Source organism: Pantherophis guttatus, chromosome 11 (assembly GCF_059756535.1).
Source record: "Pantherophis guttatus breed Tessera chromosome 11, ASM5975653v1, whole genome shotgun sequence".
Taxonomy (NCBI): Eukaryota; Metazoa; Chordata; class Lepidosauria; order Squamata; family Colubridae; genus Pantherophis; species Pantherophis guttatus.
The window spans coordinates 6,020,084-6,038,137 of NC_142073.1; positions in this window are offsets into that span (position 1 = coordinate 6,020,084).

Consider the following 18,054-nt stretch of genomic DNA (forward strand, 5'->3'; position numbering starts at 1 on the left):
CTCCATTTTCACTGTCAGAAGGACCGGGGACCGATCCTTTGCTGTTTCCAGGGCAGCCTCGCGGGCCAGATATAAGCAGATATAAGCTTTGAGTTTGACGCCCCTGCTCTATATGTAAATATTTATTATGCTGGCCAGTATCAGAAACATGGACAAAAGAGGCAAAAAGACAGCCACATCAGGGGACATGGTCTTCACTTATTCCAGCTTTAACCCTCTTATCTACCTAACAGTATCAGAATAGAGGCAGAAAGTAGGCCACCAGGTGATCCCAATTTTAATCAAGTAGTTCTACATCAAACTTTTAGCGCCTCTTCTAGAGATCTCCTGATCAAAGAACTCTCCAGAATCCATCAATCCATATTTGAAAAGTGGGGAGGGGGGGGAAAAACGAGAAGAAAGAAAGAAGAGAAAAATCTGGCATATAAATCCATTCAGAAGAATGGACCTGTCAAGATTAAAGGCTATAAATAAAAATGAATAAAATATACGTGTGCGGAGAGCAAAGCTGTACAAAAGTTTTATTCTTGGGGCATTTTCAACCGTAGAGTTTTCAGAATCCTCTTTCATCACTGTCCTCTGATTTAATTCCAAAAGTCCACAAACAAAGGGAATATCTATGACTAAAAGCTTCCACTCATTCTTGAAGCGCTGCAGTGGCTGGCCAATCGTGTCAGAAGTGCTTTTTTTTTAAAAAAAAAATGATCTGAAACACAGTTATCTTTTTATGATCCAACATTCCTCTGCAAAAAAAGAAAGAAAGAAAGAAAGCGAGAAAGAAAGAAAAGGAAAGCGGGGGAAAAAAAACCTCCTTTTTATTTAGATTCTTCCAGCTCTTACAGTTTAAGAAGTTGGGTTCTATCATAATGTTGGAAAGGTCATAAAGATCCAGAGCTAATGGAGGATTTGGGGGGCAATTCCCTCACCAAATGTAAGTGGATAACCCCTGATATATGATTTCTTTTAACCTCGATCGGTTGTTTCCTTTTGTTGTTGCAAACTGGCTTACTAGCTATAATACAGCCAACAATGAGGACCCAGATTGTTGGGGGCAATATGCTAATGCAATATGTTAATATGCAATATGCTCTATGCTGACTTTGTAAACCGCTTAGAGAGGGCTGTAAAGCCCTTTGAAGCGGTATAGAAGTCTAACTAATAAATAAATAAATAAATAAATAAATGATTCCTTTTCTTTACTTTGTGTCCTGTGTTTTAATGGTGGCCTCTGGATCTCACCCACCTTATTTTGGTGGAGGAACCAACTGTAGCAGGGTTGAGTTCCACTTACTTTTACTACTGGTGGCCACACGCGCGCGCGCTCTTCTGCGCACGCACAGAAGCATTTTGATGACGTCAGAGTCAGTGGGTGGAGCTTCCCACCGGTTTTACAACTGGTTCTGTAGAATTGTGTGAACCGGGGGCAACCCACCACTGGACGCGCACGCGCTTCTGCACATGCACAGATCATCAATTATGACATCCGGGTGAATGGGCGGAGCCTCCTGCCACTTTTACTACCGGTTCTAAAGAACCGGACAGAACCGGGAGCAACCCACCACTGAACTCTAGATATAAATTAAACCGGTCTTTCTCAACCTTGGCCGCTTGAAGATGTGTGGACTTCAACTCCCAGAATTCCCCAGCCAGCAAAGAAGAACTAACTGTAGATATAAATTAAATCAGTGTTTCTCAACGTTGGCCGCTTGAAGATCAGCTCCTGCCTTCTTCCTTCTTCCCTCCTCCTCCTCCTCCTGTTTCTACATCAAACTTTAAACTGCCAGAATGAAGCCACGTTCTTGGCTTCGTCATTGGCCAAAAGCAAGCCATTATCACTACCTGTTTCTGGTAGCAGCCGACATACCAGAAAATGGCCTCTCTCTCCACATTCACACACTGTGTTGCTATCCGCTAAAAACCTCCATTTGAATATACTGGTTTTACACTTAGGCTGTCAGGTTTCGATGTCGCCTCAAATAAATTGCATTTCCAAACAAAATAATCTTTGATGAAATCTTTCATTTATTAAGCACGACAATCTGTCCCCGATTATGTCGAAGCCAACACTGACTTCCTGACCCCAAACCTTCCCTTTCCGTTCCCCAATTCTCTGCGTCTCATTGGCCATCTTCCAAATCACTCTCCTCATATCTACTACTTCAGCTCCCAGGAATGTCCCCCCTCCCAACCCATCTCCTAGGCGATATTATCTTCAGAGAAAATAAGTAGGTGAAAAGTCAAGCGTCCTCTTGCCAGCTGCCCCCCCCTCTTCTCCTCCCTATGTCAGCACTGGAACGAATGTAGTTTGAAGTGCTGACATAGGCATTCCAACCAGGGCTGGGATTCACTTATTTTCCCTACCGGTTCGCAAATTTGAGTGTGCACGAGTGCACACTTCGCTCACACACGCCACTTCCCCGCATGCGCATGGCCTTCCATGCACGCACTTTGCTCATGCATGCACCTTCTATGCATGTGCCCAGCCTCAAAAACTTGCCTAAATAGAACGGCATAGAGCCGGGGAGGTCAGACACGACTTCGCAACTAACAACATGACTATCACTCAGTGTTATATCTTATGATTTATGATGATGATATTTGATGATGATGATTTATCACTTCTTGCTTGTATGTACACTGAGAGCTTATGTACCGGAGATAAATTCCGGGTGTATCCAATCACCCTTGGCCAATAAAGAACTTCACTTTATTCTATTCTAAATGAATTGTGTCCTATTCTCCAACCGTGGTGGCTGAGTTGGCACAGCTTCTCATTCTCCAAAGCAGGAAGAAGAAGAAGAAGAAGAAGAAGAAGAAGAAGAAGAAGAAGAAGAAGAAGAAGAAGAAGAAGAAGAAGAAGAAGAGGAAGAGGAAGAGGAAGAGGAAGAGGAAGAGGAAGAGGAAGAGGAAGAGGAAGAGGAAGAAGAAGAAGAAGAAGAAGAAGAAGAAGAAGAAGAAGAAGAAGAAGAAGAAGAAGAAGAAGAAGAAGAAATAAAAAATCTTAAGAAGCTCTTTTCAAAAGACTCAGCTATAAAGTAGCGCAATCTGGGTCTCTGTCTTCCTCTTTCTTAATGAAGGCGCAAACAAGCAGCGATCGGAATAAACACGCTTACGGTAGAGTTTGTTTGGCGATGAGGCTGCCTTTCAAATTAGCTTGCTTTTCAAACATTTCTTGTTTGAAAAAAAAATGTAGTCAAAATGCAAATAGGGCGTAAATGGCACTTTAATAAATGCTCATTCAACATCCATTCTTTCTCAAATCATCGTTTTAAGGCGCTTTCATGCAAATGTTGAGAAGATGTGACATTAGAAAAATTGCTTTGACATGCTAAGGGCTTTCCAAGATTAACAAAAAGAGAATGAACAAGATAAAGCTTTCAAAAGGCCTATTTCAGAGGAATTATTACTTCCTTTGAAAGTCTTCCAAGGTTGCAGTACATTTAAGCTTGTTGGCATACATGTAAATGAAGGACTACAAAAGTATTCTTTTGCCTTTTACTTGAATTAAACCTTCAGGGTAATGTTCAAGAATCACAATATATGGCTAAATCTTTGGCTCCAAAAAAAAAAAAAAAAAAGAATATCTAAAAAATTCGCCCTTAGATATAATTTTCTTACTTTAAAAAAAAGAAAGAAAGAAAGAAAACACCGGAATATCTATAGTCAAAATTATTGTTTTAATTCCTTTTATGATACTGCTCAGATGGTTGGGCCAGATCTGATTTAATAAGAGAACATCTGAGGAATATTTTATAATACGAAAGCATTAACATGCAAGGAATGTGGCATGAGAAAATGTCTAGGGCTGTCTGGTTCTCTTGGAAGTTGAACATGAGCATTGTGTAGAAATGGGAAAGAGGGAGGGAGGGAGGGAGGGAGGGAGGGAGGGAGGGAGGGAGGAAGGAAGGAAGGAAGGAAGGAAGGAAGGAAGGAAGGAAGGAAGGAAGGAAGGAAGGAAGGAAGGAAGGATAAAGGAACCATTGCCAGAGTTGCTCAATAAGGTAGTCATCCAGGAATGGTACTAATTAGCTTCTTATTTTTGGATTGACTGTTTCCAATCCAGGCTATCTGGATGAAAATTTACAAACTTACTAAGGAAGGGAGGCTGCATAGGAGGAAGGAACATGGTGGATTTCAAGCTAGCATGACTTTCTGCCAGAAGGAAGGAAGGAAGGAAGGAAGGAAGGAAGGAAGGAAGGAAGGAAGGAAGGAAGGAAGGAAGGAAGGAAGGAAGAAGAGATAAGAGAGGGAGGGAGGAAGATAGGTTGAGATGAGGGAGGGAGGAAGGAAGGAAGGGAGGAAGAAGGAAGGAAGAGATAAGAGAGGGAGGGAGGAAGATAGGTTGAGATGAGGGAGGGAGGAAGGAAGGAAGGGAGGAAGAAGGAAGGAAGAGATAAGAGAGGGAGGGAGGGAGGGAGGAAGATAGGTTGAGTGAGGAAGGAAGGAAGGAAGGAAGGAAGGAAGGAAGGAAGAAAGGAAAGAAAGAAAGAAAGAAAGAAAGAAAGGTTCGTAAAGGAAGCATTGCTAGATTCCCTGATAAGGTAACCAGCCAGGGGTGGTACCTACATACAAACTTGCAATTTGATGGCAGAAAATGACCACAAATCATCTCTACTAAGCATGCCATTCCTCCAGGTTTTCCTGAACATGTCTTATAGCTCTTTAAATCTTCATCTGGCCATTTTTAAAAAAATATTTTAAAAAAATATTGTCTAGCAGCAATATTCCTTTTTCTATCTGGAGGGAAGGCGAGGTGATGCACCAAACACTTAGGCGCGAAAGGTGCTGTATCGGCAGCCACATAAGCTATGTCCAAGAGCATGAGAAGTTATAGCCTCGGTTCTAGACTTATGGTGAAGCCCCTACGAAAATGAAGCTCAGTTACATGGCAACTCAATTTACAACCATCATGGCTTAAGACCCTAATTGCCAGACTCAATCACGGACGTAAACTGAGGACTACCTGTATATTAATAGTAAATCCAGCAAGGATGCTTGAAAACAATGTTCCCACTTCTCTCCAACTTCAGTATCTCTCCTCCTACGAAGATGGTCCCATTACACGCGTTCCAACACAATAGGGAACACACAACAGCACAACAGGGAATGTGGCAGAGTTGCATTCCTATTCATTGCAGAAGGCCAAATAACTCACATTGCTGATAAGAGCTGATTGAAACATGTTGGATGCGAGTTGTGTGCTTCATTCTACAAGGGTCCAAAAGGCCGGTGGTTCTGAGCAGATCCTCAGAAGGAATAAGCTATTTACACGTCAACATAGAATTATACAACTCAACGTGAGCCATTGCAATTTTTAAAAAAAAAAATAGAAGAGGGGGTTAACCTATTTCCAAAGTACCTGAGGGCAGGACAAGAAGCAATGGATGGAAACTAATCAAGGAGAGAAGCAACCTGGAACTAAGGAGAAATTTCCTGACAGTGGGAACAATTAATGAGTGGAATGTATTGTGTCCAGAAGTTGTGGATGCTCCAAAACTGGTGGTTTTTAAGAAGAGATTGGACAATCCTTTGTCTGGAATGGTATAAGGCAGGGGTCCTCAAACTTGGCAGCTTTAAGACTTGTGGACTTCAACTACTATCAATTCTGGGAGTTGAAGTCCACAAGTCTTAAAGCTGCCAAGTTTGAAGACCTCTGGTTTCCTGCCTGAGAAAAGGACTGGACTAGAAGACCTCCAAGGTCCCTTCTAACTCTGTTCTGTTCAGATATTACTCTCTGCATCCTACCAACCACACTATTTAGGAGGTTAAATCCACATTGCAATCCAGCAAAGGTATCTGGCTTGAACTAGGCGTAGGCAAAAAAAAAATCAAACTGATCATTTCCCAGGTTGAGTTCCCTGTCATTACGCAGGCTTTGATGAAAAGTTCCTCCTAATTGCTTAATTAGTACCCTAGCCATGTAGGCTTCCTCATAAGGGAACTGTCATGTTCTAACTCACTGGTCGTTGCAGTTTGAGCTGCGCATAAGGTTGTACTCAGATATCCCTCCTTCATGTCACAAGGGCGCTGCCGGGCTTAATTATCAAAACTTGGCAAAGTCATCCAGAGCCTCAGAGGTGGGAGAACCAAATGGACTTGCTATGCCTGTTCAAATATGCTTCCAGGTAAGCAGACGGCAGACACCACACTGTGGCATTCGGGTTTTTCCTCCGATTGTCCTTGATGCCATATGCACGTCAACTTCTCGCATGTTTTTAGAACAGAATTCAAGTGATTTGTTTTGAGCTCTCCCCTTTCAACTCTTTCCAGCTGAGACAAAACTTTTTGAAAAAGAAGCAGAAGAGCAGAGATGCCTCCATGAAAGAATGTAGAAAGCGGGGGCCCTGGATGATTAAAGCTAACCAAAAATTCAGAGATGGGGATGGAACAGGAAAGCTTGCAATCAGCAGCAAAGAAGATTTGAATCCTGGGTATGGAAGCTTCTGTATTTGTATTTATTTGCACAGGTATCCACAGATTCAGGACACTAAAATCTAGATATAAGAAAATTGTACAGTTGTTACGTGTTCGTAGCTAGGCAGTTGCCGATTCTTGCCAGTCACAAACTCAACATTTAATACACCGCAACGGTAACAACTCTCTTGTTCCAAACAATTATTGTGATCCTCTCTTTCATTTTTTTTTTCTTGCTATCTTCTCCTCTGACACAAGACACAGAGAAAGTGGACCCAATGGGTTGATCAGCATAGATGTAAGTTGGATTAAATTAATATTAGAACAAAGTGCATATAGTCAAGGCTATGGTGTTCCCAGTTGCAATGGATGGCTGTGAAAGTTGAACCATAAGAAAGGCTGAGCGCCAAAGAATGGAGGCCTTTGAACTCTGGTGCTGGAGAAGACTCCTGCGAGTCCCTTGGACTGCAAGGCGATCCAACCAGTCAGTCCTAGAGGAGATCAACCCTGACTGCTCTTTAGAAGGCCAGATCCTGAAGAGGAAACTCAAATACTTTGGCCACCTAATGAGAAGGAAGGACTCCCTGGAGAAGAGCCTAATGCTGGGAACGATGGAGGGCAAAAGAAGAAGGGGACAGCAGAGAACGAGGTGACTGGATGGAGTCACTGAAGCAGTCGGCGTGAGCTTAAATGGACTCCAGAGGATGGTAGAGGACAGGAAGGCCTGGAGGAACGTTGTCCATGGGGTCGTGATATGTCGGACACGACTTCACAACTAACAACAAGAACAAAAATATTAGAACTCCCTCCCCTCCAAAACAACTCACTTAACCTGATCAAACCTTCAAGCAATCATTCGGAGCAGCTTAATTTACAGATGTTTCATTATCTCACTAGATTAGATAACATCGCAAGTAGGTGTGAGTGTGGGGGTTTGATTATCTTCCCTAGTTGGGTCATGAAACATTTGAAAGCTAACCACCAAACTAAGAGAGCACCAAGAACTCCAAAGGTCCACCTGAGCTACCGAGTTTTTCTTCAGTCTTTCTTGCAACCTCCGGACAGGTTAAGAATTTCAGATCATCCAGGATATTTTTTATTTTTTTAAAGAGTGAGTTGCATTTTCATACAGTGCTATGGAGATTTGGGAGGTTTTACGGACCAGCGTGTCCTATTGTCCTACTGTAATATTGAAAGCCGCAGAGAATGAGCTATTGGCCACAAATACTTTTCAAAATTCTGCATGATTATTAGAGGAAATAATTTAAGTTTTGCGAAAGTCTGGGAAGTCTAGAAGGCTGTAGACCTCCGGAGGGAAGAAAATACAGACAATAATTAAATTCACAGACATTTCCTGCCCACTTGGTAACCATCTTAATGTACCACCATGCAACCTGGGAAACATACCCCAAAATTCTGTTCTCTTTCCTCAAACTTACCAACCATTTTTAAAATAGGAGTATTTCTTTGCCTCTATCCTTTCCTCAGGGTGAGTGTCAGAAGTGGGTTTCAGCAGGTTCTGACCAGTTCTGGAGAACTGGTAGCGGAAATTTTGAGTAGTTCGGAGAACCGGTAGTAAAAATTCTGACTTGCCCCGCCCCCCATCTATTCTCTGCCTCCCAAGTCCCAGCTGATCGGGAGGAAATGGGGATTTTGCAGTAACCTTCCCCTGGATCGAGGTGGGAATGGAGATTTTACAGTATCATTCCCTGCCACGCCCAACAAGCCATGACACGCCCACCAAGCCACACCCACAGAACCGGTAGTAGAAAAATTTGAAACCCACCACTGGTGGGTGTGTATGTCTCTTGGGTATATAATGTAATATATGCCGTATTCTCCTACCTGCCAAAATCTAATTGAGAACCATTACTTTTTTTCACCCAGCGTTTTATAGCCTGTGTCTCAGCCTCCAGAGGTCCAAAAGGTTTTCGTGTTATTCAAGATTGCGACGATGTCTATAGACTTTAAGGGCATTGTTTTGCAAAACCTGTGAAGGATACAACAGACGTCTAGCAAAAACAGAATTATCTTTGATGTAAACTGTGGAAATCAATTGTTGGGCATGAAGAAAACTGCTTTTCTTTTCCAGGAAAAGACGCCCATCAATCTGATCGGGGGGCTTGGTTCAATAACACAGAAAATTGAATAGTAGGACAGACGTTGTTAAAAGAAGGACTTGATAAATCTAATCTTTTAATCCTGTCTTTTCCATGCCATTTGTATATGGAATAAAAGAGCTGAACAATAAGCCATTAAAAATATCTGTGCTGCACAGCAGGGCTCCTATTCTGGAACGTCTAATATCCTGTGGAAATTTGATTTTTCTCCTTTTCACTGGAATGCTTCCCTTCTTTTGAACAAATACAAGAAATTATTCTTGCATTGATTATTAAGCTGTTAAGAAACGGAGCGCATGCCAGTCAGATAGCACAGGGTAGAAAAGGAAGTTGGGTGAGCAGTTGGTTGTCTTGTTCTCCACTGGTTTATTAGAAGATCTGATTTCCAAGGCCTCTTGGGTAGACAATTAGACAAGACAATTAGTGAAGTAATGAAGGCAACACCAGGGGGACACTGCAGAAAAAAGACACTTCTAGGACCTCCAATTAGGACCAAAATTTCAAGGCCTGAAATTTTGGGCTTGGACAACTTAGAACGACGCTGCCTTCAGTCTGACCTAAGCATAGTACATAAAATTATCTGCTCTAACATCCTACCTGTCAATGACTACTTCAGCTTCAACCGCAATAATACATGAGCACACAATAGATACAAACTTAAGGTAAACCGCTCCAAACTCAATTGCAGAAAATACGACTTCAGCAACAGAGTGGTCAATGCCTGGAATGCACTCCCTGACTCTGTGATTTCATCTCCAAACCTCCATAACTTTAACCTTCGACTGTCTACTGTTGACCTCACCTCATTCCTAAGAGTCTGTAAGGGGCCATGCATAAGCGCACCAGTGCACCTTGCGTCCCTGTCCTATTGTCCCCATTTATTTGTATCCTTACCTTAATGGCTTAGGACCGGGATATCTACGAGACCGTCTTCTGCCACCAGTACCTCTCACCGACCAGTATGCTCCCATAGAGAGGGGCTCCTCAGGGTGCCGTCGGCCAAACAATGTCGACTGGAGGCCCCCTGGGGGAGAGCCTTCTCTGTGGGGGCACCCGCCATCTGGAATGAGCTCTCCCCGGAGATACGGAGGATCCCGGACCTGCGCGCTTCCACCGTGCCATCAAAACATTTCTTTTCCAGCAGGCCGGCCTGACCTAACCACTCTTTTAAACTTTTTTAAAAGTTTTAAAAGTTTTAAATTTTAAATTTGTCTCATGAATTTGGGGTGTTTTAAATTTTGTTTTCCGGGCCAATTATTTAATTGTATTTTAATGGTTTTTTTAACATTTGTATTATATGTATTTTATTTGGCTGTTCACCGCCCTGAGTCCTTCGGGAGTAGGGCGGTATACAAATTCAATAAATAAATAAATAAATAAATAAATAAATAAATAAATAAATAAATAAATAAATAAATAAATAAATAAATAAATAAATAAATAAATATTTGTGCCACAGTTCGGGGCACGTCAGAAGAAGCTTCCCGATGGGAATTAAAAGCATCTTGTTCAATGGTAGACTTTGTGTCTCCTCCAATAAAGACTTTGTTTCCCCCGCCTGGTTAATGCAAACCATTTTCCTAGAAGAGAAGGGTGATTATTTCAATAAATAAAGAAAACCATTTGGGTGACATTTAACAAGGCTCAAACCCGAGGCTTCCAAGTTAACCTAGTTGCACCTTAAGGCTTTTCGAACACAGGACGCCTTCTCTGGTGCACCAAGCTTCAATTTTTTTAAAAAAAAAAAAGTCTATGAATGTCGTTTCTTCCCCTCCCACCTCAACATAACCCTTCCCCCCACCCCCCAAAAAAAATGATGGGAGAGTCAGCTACGGTGCCAAAAATGCAAAATCAAAATCTCATGAATGCAAAGCAGGAAAAAAAAAAAGTAGGGAAAGTAAGAAAAAAAGAAACGAGGAACATTGCTAAAGTATAGACTCGGATGTTAAAAATGTTTGTAATGTGGTCTTTGAACTGTTAGCAAAAAGTGGGGGGATTTAAGCAGAGAGAGAGAGGTGGGGGAGGGAGAGAAGGAGCTTATTGTGTTTGCTTTGCTTCTTAGACCATTAGGCAAAGACGAAAAGAAAGAAAAGAAAGAGGGGGGAAAAAAGAAAAAGGAATTTGGTTATGCTTGCTTATCGCCTAACCTTATAAATTTGGGATTAAGAGATCAAAGGTGGATTTGGTTCAATAGATGGAAAATGGGAGTTCTTTTAGAGCTCTTACAGCCCCGCTTGTCTCTCCTAATCAAATGAGCTCAAACAATTAGAAAATGATTTTTATTTTATTTTTCAAAACAGACCTGTTTTGTTTCAAGACGGATGACGGCTTCCCGTTACCTATTTTCTGTGCAAAATTTAATCAGCCACCTTCACAAAAGGGGATTTTAGCAACGGGAAAGCAGTGATATTTGCAATCTGAAGGAAAAAAAGCCCAGACTCTTAAGTGATAGGAATCTATTGCATTGCCTTTGAGATCTTAAAATCCTTGGTGAGTTGCTACCAAACTCACAAGCTCCTTCAGTTGTCCCAAAAGTCTACTCAAGGCCTCAAACTTGCTTCTCGCTACCAGTTCATGGAGACCTAACCCTAAACCTAAGTGGAATTTTCCCCCAGTGGGATTTTCCCATGTATTTTCCCATGAACCGCTAAGACAGACTCAAAAAGTCTGCACCTTCCTAAACATTCCCACATGCTCCAAATCCATTGGCAATGTCCATTTTGCTGTCCGAATTCATGGAAAACTTACCCTAACCCTAAGTTGAATTCTCCTCCAATGGGATTTTCCCATGCATTTTACCAGGAACCGCAAATATGGGGCCTGGTGACTCAGCAGACTGATAGCATTGTGATTAACATCAGCTGTCTGCAATTACTGTAAGTTCGAATCTCGCCAGGCTCAAGGTTGACTCAGCCTTCCATCCTTTCTAAGGTAGGTAAATTGAGGACCCAGTTTATGGGGGCAATAAGCTGTCTTTGTATAAAATATACAAAAGTATGAAGGCTATTGCTTAACGCATTGTAAGCCGCCCGGAGTCTCCGGAGAAGGGCAGCATATAAATCAAATAAAAAATAAATAAATAAGGCAGGCGCTCAGCCTTTCTTATGGTCCAACTTTCACAGCCATTCATTGCAAATAAAGTGAAGGTGGAATTCCCTTCCTGACTCAGCAAACCCTCCAATTATCTAGGTCACCATGAGATATATAAGCTCCCTTGTCAACATTTTGGTCACTTTAAGTTAAAGGAAAGCTGTGTGGCTTAGGGAACGAGGAAGTGGCAGGCATCCGTAGCTCAAACAGTACTTCATTATTCAGTTAGAATGTCTGAGGCGCTTCTGGAAGAGGACAATAGCCCTCACAGATGAAGGATCACTGAGCAAGAATTTTAATTGGCTCGTTGTACGCCGTTGTACGCTAAAATAATACAGGCTTTCATGACCATCGACAACAGCGCACATTCTTCAAGATTTTGTTTCCTCATCACACAGTTTTACCAACTTCTGGATCAGGAATTCTTCTCGGTTGATTAGAATATGACTTCAGGGTGGGCTTCTGGCGTGAGGTAAATTCTGCCCACTCCTGACCCGTGTCTGTTTATTGAAGTGCCTGTAGAGAAGTTCCTGAGATACATCTGTATGCATTTCTAGATCTGGGGACCAATTCCGGATCCTAGGGTTAGGTCCAAAGAATGCTTTTTGGAGGGATCTTCCTAGGTTAGATATGTTCTCTCTTTTACGACATCCGATGGAGCAGTGGAAGGTTGAAGCTGTTGCGTGGTATCAAGATAGCATCGCTCTGAGAAATCTGCATTGTTAAGTTTCTAAAAAAGACATCATCATTTTGATTTGGAGCTACACACACACGCACACACTAAGAGTACTCAGGAGCACTCTAAAATGTATAAGTTGGAGCTGTAAACTGCCTGGAACTTATATCAAAGAATCAGGAAAGGCAGATGGATTGAGAGAGATCCACTAGAATTCACCTGCTTGTTGGGCCCACAATGGATGAAAATTCACTAGTCATGACAGAGGTTAACGCTATGGCCCATCTACATACATTCATAATATACTGACATTGGTGAGACCTCAAAAAAGTCTAAAATTGTAAAGCCCACGGATGAAGGGCTGTGTTTAAGGAAACACAGGGATTTTTTTTTTTTTTTACAGAACCCAATGGTGTCTGACTTGTTGTTTCTTCTGATTCTATTGTTCAGCTAGGTGTCGTTTGAGGGGGGGGGAGAGAAAAGGAAAGAAAATGTCTTGTGATAACGAAGACAGACAGAGAGAGAGAGAGAGAGAGAGAGAGAGGGAGGGAGAGAGAGAGGGAGAGAGAGAGAGAGGGAGAGAGAGAGAGAAATAGCTCCTTCTCCGCGTTCAAAGGGACAAGCTGTTTTCATTTCTTCTGAAGAAGCTCATTACAACCTGATGGGTAAAATGTCAGGAGTAATTAAGTACAAATATATATATATATAGTAGATTAAAAGAGAGAGAAAGAGAGAGGGGGGGAAACCATTAGAAATACAGGGCTTCTTGGATGTTTCGTGTAGGAGTGGCTCCTCAGGAGGAGGTCTCCTTGAGAGTAAGGCTTGAGGCTAATTGGCCACTCCCTTAGCCTATTTAAGGAGGAATGCCGATTGAAGCAAGCTGTAGGGAACAACTTTAGTTCACTCTCCTTCGCGTCTGGATTCTCTGCAAAATTGCTTCTGGGTTTTCTGCCAACCCTAGTAAGACTGTGATTATCATATCTTAGGATTCTTGTAGGCTGTTAAGAAAGTTTATTAACAGCCTTTGTTTGAAAAAGACCGAGTTATTTTAGTAAATTAAGCTTTGTACAGACTTTGTGTGTGCTGCATTCTTTGGGGTCTGTAGCTGGGGCAGAACAATAAACTGGCTGTTAAGTGAATCTTGTTCCCCCGTTGACTTGTTAGAAGGTCACAAAAGGAGATCACATGACTTGAGACACAGCCACATTCATAAATATGAACCATTTTGCCAAGCATCCAAATTTCGACCACTGTCAGGGTTCCAAGTAATAGTCCCGTAGCAAGCAAAACTCCGAGGCAGGAGAATTCCTCAAAGAAGAGCTTCATTGGAAATATCATATTGGCACAGATCTGGTGAAAACCGACTCTGAAGACTCCCGCGGTTTTTCACCTAATTAAAGCATTCAAATTTTGACCACGTGATCATGAGGAGGCTGCAAAGGTTGTCACTGTGAAAAATGGTCTTAAGTCACTTTTTTCAGTGCCGTTGGAACGTCGAACGGTCCCTAAATGAACCGTTGTAAGTCGAGGGACTACCTGTATATCCATAAGTGCATTAATATTTTTAAGAAAAGAAGGCATAGAAGAAAGAGAACCTAGGAAATTTGTGGTTTAGAATTTGATTTCCCTCAACAGCCCTGACCATGAAGAAACTTAAGCCAGGGTATTAGAAGAGAATTGATTTAAAAAAAAAAATCATAATTTCCCTTATTGCTGGCCCAGAAATCAAATTGTTTGGGCCCCACAGGCAGAGAGTAGCTATCCATCAAGCTCAAAAGTCATTGGTCTCTCTTTATAGATGTATGGGGGGGTCAGATCTCCTGCTGACCAACGGGTCAAAGTGGCAAACCTGAGCCCCTCATGATAAGAAGGCACAAACAGATGTTGTTAATTATACCTGGGCTTTCAAGTGATCCCTGTCTCACATCTGGTTTCCTTTTTGGAACCTTCACTGAGGTTCAATTAAAAGGAAGAAGGAGTGGAAGAGGAACATGAGCATGGCCTACAGAGATCGTATGCCTTTCTTCGTGATGGGAGAGAACAAGAATCTAATGGAGGTTTGGCCCTGATAGAATTGGGCTTAGGTGTCCCTCAGTGAATCCACATCATGGTTTGAAGATGAGCTTTCTGGCTTCAAAGCTTCTACAGAAAAGGACTCCACCGGAGCTTTAAACTGCAGGTTAATTATTGATTTATTAAATTTATATGCTGTCTGTCAGTGGTGGGATTCAAAAAAAGGTTCTGTGGGTGTGGCTTGGTGGGCGTGGCATGGTATAGCTTGGTGGGCGTGGCAGGGGAAGGATACTGTAAGATCTCCTTTCCCACCCCACTCCAGGGGAAGGATACTGCAAAATCCCCATTCCCTCCCCACTCCTGGGAGAAAGATATTGCAAAATCTCCATTCCCACCCCACTCTGGGACCAGCCAAAGGTGGTATTTACCGGTTCTCCAAACTACTCAAAATTTCCCCTACCAGTTTTCCAGAACCTGTCAAAACTTGCTAAATACCATTTCTACTGCCCATCTTACTGTCCAAAGTATTTATTATACAACTTTTTGGATCTAGACCATTTTTTGGGGGGTGGGGCGTTGCAGAATTCAAGATTCCTCAGAATATAAAGCAGAATTTGGATCACTCTTCAGTCCAAGAAACATGCCTTTTTGAGGTTCCAGCCAGGCCCAATGGAATAGTCTACACTCATTAGCTGATTTTTTTTATAAGTCAAGTCTTGGGATTTTCTGAATGAGAAGGACTTCCATCTAAATCCACATTTCTCAATCTTGCCAGAACGAGCCAGAATTCTGGGGGAAGTGTACCCCCTTTATCTTAAAGTTTGCTAGGGTTGAGAAATGCTGATCTAGATGATCCTTTGGCTTTAACCATGATTTGTTGAAAAACGACAATGCTTAGATTCCCAGAAAATGTTAAATGAGGGATAGGGCTCTTTTTGTCTTTTAGAAGCCTTCTAGATATTGCTGAACTGTGTCTCCCAGCAGTCTTATGGACCATGACATGCAGGTCAGCAACATCTCAGGTTGTGCTGGACCATAAACCGAACAAGCCATAATGAGCTAGCTTCGTGTGGGGTCCCTGGACCTCGTGAAGCCGACTGAAATTGGTACATCCATTTCAAAGAATCAAACCTTTGTCCACCTAGAATTTGATGACCAATGTCCAGCTGGATGAGACCAAAAGCATTTTTCTTCTCAAAAAAAAAAAATTGTAGCAGGGGAATTCAATTTATGCCCAGCCCCGATTTCTTAAAAGAAGAAATAAAGAAGTGTAAAAAGTTAAGCCAATGGATTAACATTTAAAGAAATGTGTTTCTCGGCAGGATTTCGATCTCCACAATCTGGTCTCTACGTATTTATAATGACAGGTGTGCAGTTTAGCTCTTTATCTACAACAGATCAACCGGGAAATAAATTACTGCCAGTACAACTTTTAAAGGCTAGATAGCAAATGTCAGAAATGTTTTGATCTGGTTTCAGAAATCAACTTTCAAGATTGCTGTCTGATTTCTTGTGTTACATGCGCACAAACTTTGAAAAGATTTTGAAGACAGGGTCCCTCTCTCTCTCTCTCTCCCCCTCTTCCTCTCTTTTTATTTTTTTAAGAGCAAAACTTTTGTGTAGAATTGTGGGCTGGTGAAGAAGCTCTCTCGGAGTCTTTGAGTGAAGAAAAAGAAAAGGAAAGCTCTGTGCAAGGCATCATAAATCTATCCAATTGTCTGCTTGCAGCTGGATCTTTTATGTGTGACATCTGCTCTTGGGGCTTAAGACCAACCGATAGAGACAGATTTATTGAACAACTGAAACTCTATTTTTGCCTGGTCCAATGTCCAGAAGTGTGTGATAGCATACCAAATCCTCTGAAACCAAGAACTGTTTACTTGAAGTATCAAAATATCAGATGGCTAAATGGAGATTATCAATCATCCAGGTCAGTGGTGAAATCCAAATGGTTCTGTGGGCGTGGCTTGGTGGGCGTGGTGTGGGCATGGCTTGGTGGGTGTGGCAGGAGAAGGATACTGCAAAATCCCCATTCCGTCCCCACTCCTGGGAGAAGGATTTTGCAAAATCTCCATTCCCACCCCACTCTGGGGTCAGCCAGAGGTGGTATTTGCTGGTTCTCCGAACTGCTCAAAATTTCCGCTACCGGTTCTTCAGAAACTGCCAGAACCTTCTAGATTTCACCCCTGATCCAGGTCATGGTTGGACAGGCAGCTGGACTTCCTCGGGTTTTTTTCCCCTTGAAAACATTTTGTGGCGGCGCAGTGGTTAGAATGCAGTATCGCAGGCTAATTCTGCCAACTGACAGCAGTTCGATTCTCACCGGCTCAAGGTTGACACAGCCTTCCATCCTTCCAAGGTGAGTAAAATGAGAACCCAGATGATTGGGGACAAAAGGCTGACTCTGTAAACCACTTAGAGAGGGCGGTAAAGCACCATGAAGTGGTATGTAACACTAAGTGCTATGGCTCTTCTCATCCAAGAAGCACCGAAGAAGCTTCTTGGATGAGAAGTGAAACGTTTTCATGGAAAGAAAAACAAGAAAGTCCAGTTTTGAGGGGGGGAAAAAACACCTTTGGGACAAAATAGCAGATACCTTCATGCAGATGGAGCTGATTAAATCATAAGCCCACAAGCCAAGTTCTTGGAGGGAAGACATAACCATGAATTAGGAATGGGATATCATGGAAAACCAGTTAAGGAGAAGTCGTTCCTTCACTCCTCAATTTTGTGTTTTAGAACTTGGGTGTTATTCCCCAAGGAGACAGTGTGCTACATGACTTCAGGAACCCTAGTCAAGATGTCCTCTGAGGTTCATATAAGGGATAAAGTAGGTTGAGGTTGAATTCGGAATGATGATATGTGGAAAAGCATGCACAAATGTGTAAAAGGAAACCAGGCTGCCAAAGAACATGATGTCTGGACACCATCAAAGCTGACACTAGTCAGAACATAGAAAAACTCAAAGAAGCAATGCAGGATTGGAAGGCCCAAAAAGACAACTCACTCATGGTATCATAAGCCACTTCTCTGCAGCAAACGCATCAAACATTAGGAAACACTGTGTAGGAAGTGTCCAGGCTGAGCCCAAGGGAGGGGTCAAACGCATCATCAGTCATGAGTCCCCGAGTGCCTACAAGAGATCTAAATCCAGCCCACCTTGAATTCCTTTCTATCCTTAATGCCCACGAATTTCCTTTGACGGTTAGTAGTTCAGGTTCTTGTAGAGAGCTTAAACATGCGATAAATCTTTATACTGGTTTAAACTGTAGGAGGTTGTCTCCTACAGACTGAGAGATGCAAACATAAAGGAGGGGGAGGGGGAGGGAGGGAGGGAGGGAGGGAGGGAGGGAGAGAGAGAGAGAGAGAGAGAGAGAGAGAGAGAGAGAGAGAGAGAGAGAGAGAGAGAGAGAGAGAGAGAGAATCATCATTTATACGTGATAAGTCTCATTTCCTTTGTTCTACAAATTCTTCTAAAGGGCCAATGTGGTCCTCCTTCAACATTTCATTGACAATGGCGCCTTGCCTTGTTGGATCTGGGGCCACAAGGCAAATGGAAGCCATTCCAGTTTCACTGCTACATTGGTTTTACCACATAAAATCAAACAATGAGGGCAAGCAAAAATTAAGATCCCTTCGGCTCTAAAAGAGAGGAAGCCCACTCGATTTCCACGTTCCTTCAAGTCGAAACCACCAAAAAAAGCTCCAAGTCCTTTTGGTCCTTCTTAAGTCATGGGCAAT